This window comes from Schistocerca piceifrons, chromosome X (genome assembly GCF_021461385.2).
Source record: "Schistocerca piceifrons isolate TAMUIC-IGC-003096 chromosome X, iqSchPice1.1, whole genome shotgun sequence".
Lineage (NCBI taxonomy): Eukaryota > Metazoa > Arthropoda > Insecta > Orthoptera > Acrididae > Schistocerca > Schistocerca piceifrons.
Genome location: NC_060149.1, coordinates 548,768,522 through 548,773,543, shown reverse-complemented (window position 1 = coordinate 548,773,543; position 5,022 = coordinate 548,768,522).

Genomic DNA, 5,022 nt, shown 5'->3' with positions numbered 1-5,022 from the left:
CCTCATCGTCGACGCTGGGAAAGCGACGGTCATCGAATGTCGCTAGAGACGAAAAAAGTGTCCAATCGGCTTGGGCAAACTTCCAGCGTCGCGAGCGCAGATATGGCAGTTGAGGCTGCAGTCGAAGGACACATGGAAAGTGGTCACTCGAGTGTGTATCATCAAGGGCGAACCATTCGAAGCGCCGGGCTAGCGGAACAGTACCGACCACAAGGTCCAAATGAGATAAATTTGCCATGGAGGCAGACAAAAACGTGGGGACCCCAGTGTTGAGGCAGACTAGATCCGCTTGGTGGAAGACGTCTAGCAATAGTGAGCCACGTGGACAAGGATGTGGAGATCCCCAAAGCGGGTGGTGGGCATTGAAGTCCCCAACCAGCAAATAGGGGGGTGGAAGCTGATCAAGAAGATGAAGGAGATCAGCTCGTGCCAGTGGTGTAGACGATGGAATGTATACCGTACATAGAGAGAACGTGTATCCAGAAAGGGAAAGACGGACGGCGACAGCTTGGAAGGAACTGTTTAAGGGGATTGGGTGATAACGGAGAGTATCATGGAGCAGAATCATGAGTCCTCCATGGGCTGGAGTGCCTTCAACAAAGGGGAGGTCATATCGGACGGACTGAAAATGAGGGAGAACAAAGCGGTCATGGGGACGCAGCTTTGTTTCCTGAAGACAGAAGATGACCGGCGAGTAGGATCGTAAGAGGATCGACAATTCATCCCGATTGGCGCGAATGCCGCGGATATTCCAGTGGATAATGGACATAGGGTGAACAGAAAATGGAGAAACGTGACCAAGGGTGCTGTCAACTCAACGACTGCTCAGAGCTTGCGACCGACAGCATGGAATGGCATTCAGTCGAAGGCAGAAGATCCTGATCCATAGGTTGGTCAGGAGCAGCTCCTGCCACCAACGATCGGCCAGTTGACCGGCCACCAGCAGTGCGCCTAGGCGACACGGAAGATGGCCGAGGGCGATTTCCGCCAGGTGGTGCTGTAGTTGGGACACGCCGTGGCGGAGAAGGAGAGGAACTGTGTTTCTTCGTAGCCTTCTTGGAGGTATGATGTTTAGATGGAGGAACCGATGGTTGTGAAATTGCAGTACGTAAAAACTCTTCACGAGAATGCTCTTTTTTCGAAGACTTGGCGTCTGACTTTTGGGCTCGAGATTTAGCAGAACCCGACGAAGGGTGAGCCATAAAGTGGGCAGGCGAAAGTGGTGAGGTTGAACGGGCGATCTTTGCGCTGGCCGATCTGACGACCGTGGTACTAAATGTGAGGTCGCAAGTCTGCGTGGCCGCCTCCTTTGTTGGCCGAGGAGAAGCTAGGACAGTGCTGTATTTTCCTTTCTGAGGCACGGTGGGCTGTCGACTGGCGAGTAACTTTCGAGCAGCAAAGGTCGACACCTTTTCCTTCACTCTTATTTCCTGGATGAGCTTTTCATCCTTAAAAACGGGGCAATCTCGAGAGGAAGCAGCGTGGTCACCCATACAGTTGATGCAGTGTGGGGATGGAGGTGGACAAGCACCCTCATGGGCATCCTTGCCACACGGAACACATTTGGCCGGATTGGAACAGGACTGGCTGGTGATTGAACCGCTGACATCGATAGCAACGCGTAGGGTTTGGGACATAAGGGCGAACGGAAATTATCTCATAGCCTGCTTTGATTTTTAATGGGAGTTGAACTTTGTCAAATGTCAAGAAGACAGTGCGGGTTGGAATGATGTTCGAGTCAACCCTTTTCATAACCCGACGAACAGCGGTGACGCCCTGGTCAGACAGGTAGTGCTGAATTTCTTCGTCAGACAATCCATCGAGGGAGCGTGTATAAACGACTCCACGCGAGGAATTTAAGGTACGGTGCGGTTCCACCCGGACAGGGAAGGTGTGGAGCAGAGAAGTAGGCAGCAATTTTTGAGCCTGGAGGGCACTGTGTGTTTCTAACAACAGGGTACCATTCCGTAATCTGGAACAAGACTTTACAGGACCCGCAATTGCGTCGACACCTTTCTGAATAATGAAAGGGTTGACCATGGAAAAGTCGTGACCTTCGTCAGACCGAGAAACAACAAGGAACTGTGGCAACGATGGAAGAACCGTCTGTGGCTGAGACTCAGTGAACTTACGTTTGTGAGCAGACATAGTGGAAGGTGAGGAAACCATTGCGGAAGAATCCCCCATGATTACCGGCGTCTCCGATGGCGCGCTCCTCCCTTGTGGGGGCCCTCACCGAGGGCACACCCGCCTTAGGTGATTGTTCACACCTCAGGTCACACCTCCCGACAAACGGACGGAGGGACCAATCGGCACTTTCGGAAGGTATCAGCTCGGGTAATCACCCCTCCCTGGGCCTGGCCTGTACCAGGGGGTACGTACGTGTCCTACCTGTCTACCCGGGGCGGGGAATTACGCGTTATCCCGTCACCGGCTACGCATGGAAGTGCGTGGGTCGGCCTTCAGACACGCACAGGGAGGAAGAAAGAGAAAGGGAAAGGAAAGAAGAGGGGGTCTCAAACGCCGCAGCGGAGAAAAGGGTAAAGAGAAGAGGTAAGGAAAGGAGAAGGACAAAGGAAGGAAGAAGACATACAAGCAAGGAAGAAGAAGAATGCGGTACATTTACAAGCGTCCGTCTCCGGACGTAGGCGCAAACCATACTCCCAGAGGGGGAGAAAGTGAATGAAAGAGCCAGTGGTGAGGGGGGGGTGAAGACAGGGGATGGGGAAGGATGCGGAAAGGGAAGGTATGCAGCCCGGAAAGGAAGGAAGGCCACATTAGCTCGGGGCCCCGTGCTCGCTACGCACGTATCCACAAAAGAGTTGTGGATCCCCTGGGGGGGGGTACAGCGGCCTGCGCTACAGTTGGTGTTGCTCAGGCAGCGGAGGGCATTCAGATGCTGCCAGCATTTCCGCTTAAGCTGACGAAGGTGAGGAAGCCAAGTCAAACATGCATCGAAAACCAGTCCTAAGAATCTATGTGTCTCCACTACAGTGAGGGGATCGTCATTAACTTAAGGTTCTGCTTGTGGATGAACAGTACGACGCCGACACAAGTGCATAACACACGACTTTGCGGCCGAAAACTGGAAACTGTGTCCTAGAGCCCATTACTGCGCCTTTTGTATGGCACCCAGTAGGTGATGACGATCACCAACATCAGTACTGGTGGAGTAGTACAAATTGCAGAAGTCTTCTGCATACAGAGAAGGTGAGATGGACGGCCCTACAGCTGCTGGTAGACCGTTAATGGCCACTAGAAATAGAGACACTCAATATGGAGCCCTGCAGGGCCCCATTCTCCTGGATATGGGGAACTATGAGAGGTACCAACTTGGACACGGAAAGTACGAAGCGGCAGGAAATCTTTGAAAAATATCTGGAGCAGACCTCTAAGACCCCACTCGTATATGTGGCAAGGATATGATGTCGGCAGGTCCTGTCATATGATTTTCGTCAATCAAAAAAGATGGCAACCAGGTGGTGTTGTCTGGAAAACTCTTTTCGAATGACAGACTCGACGGACAATATCAGTGGCGACAGCGGAAGCCGCCCTGACATGGAGCCAGTAGGCCACTTGACTCTAGGACCCAACCCAAACGCCAACACACCATACGTCCCAGCAGCTTACAAGGAACGTTGGTGAGGCTTGCGGGCCGATAGCTATCCACATGAAGCGGGATTTTACCGGGTTTAAGCACCGGAATGATGGTGTTCTCCCACCATTCGGATGGAAAGACGCCATCGCACCAGATCCGGTTAAAGATGACAAGGATATGTCGCATGTAGTCAGATGAGAGATGTTTAATCATGTGAGCGTGGATCCGATCTGGCCCAGGGGCCTTGTCAGGACAATGTGCAAGGGCACTGAGCAGCTTTCACTCTGTAAATGGGGGTCATAGGGTTCACTATGGCGTGTAGCAAACTTGAGGACTTCCCATCCGCCGTTTGAGTGTGCAAAAGCCTAGAAGGTAGGTCTCCGACGCAGAGGCTCTAGCATAGTGCTCAGTAAAGCGCTCATCTATCTGATTTGCCTCGGTAGACAACACACCATTGGTGGTAATGCCAGGAACACCAGTTCGATCTGGTACCCAAAAAGACATCTGATATTCGTGTAGAGTTGGGAATGTGATGTACAGCACCCAATGGTCGAGACATCTCTCCCCTAACACTCCTGCTTCAGTCTCTTGATCAGATGGCGAACGCGGGCACGGAGCAGCTTAAAGGCTATCAGGTGCTCCCTGGATCGGTGCCATTTATGCCGCTGTAGAGCTCGCCGACGCTCCTTAATTGCCACAGCGGTTTCAGACGGCCACCAAGGGACCGCCTTACGCCGGGGCCACCCGATAGAGCGAGGGACTGCGTTTTCCGCCGTCGTTACGATTGTTGTAGTCACATGCTCAACCATCACATCGATGTTACAGTGTGGGAGAGATTCAATGGTGACCGCGGAGGTGACCGTTTCCCAGTCCACCTTGTTTAAAGCCAATCTGGACAGGCGTCCATGAGTCTGACGACGGGGCAGTGACGAAGATGGGGACGTCGTCACTACCACACAGGTCGTCATGTGCTCTTGAGTGTATAGATGGGAGAAGTTCTGGGCTGCAAATGGACAAATCAATGGCCGTCTAACTACCACAAGCCACACTGAAATGTGTGGTGGCCCCAGTATTTAAGAGTCAGAGGTCGAAATGAGAAAGTTTCAACATCTCTGCCTTGGCCAGTAAGCATTGTGCCACCCCAGAAGGAGTTATGGGCATTAAAACCTCCCGAAAGTAGGAAAGGTTCAGCGAGTTGATCAATCAGTGCAGCTAATACATTCGGGGGTGCTGCACCATCTGGAGGAAGATATACTTTACAGGCAGTTATTTCCTGTGCCGTCATTCTGACAACCACAGCTTCAAGAGGGGTTTCAAGAGGCACAGTTTCACTACAGACAGTTTAAGACAAACGCAAATTTAATCTGACATACTATTCTAGTCGTTACGGTTCCTGTAATATCCCTTATAGCCGCGGACGGCGG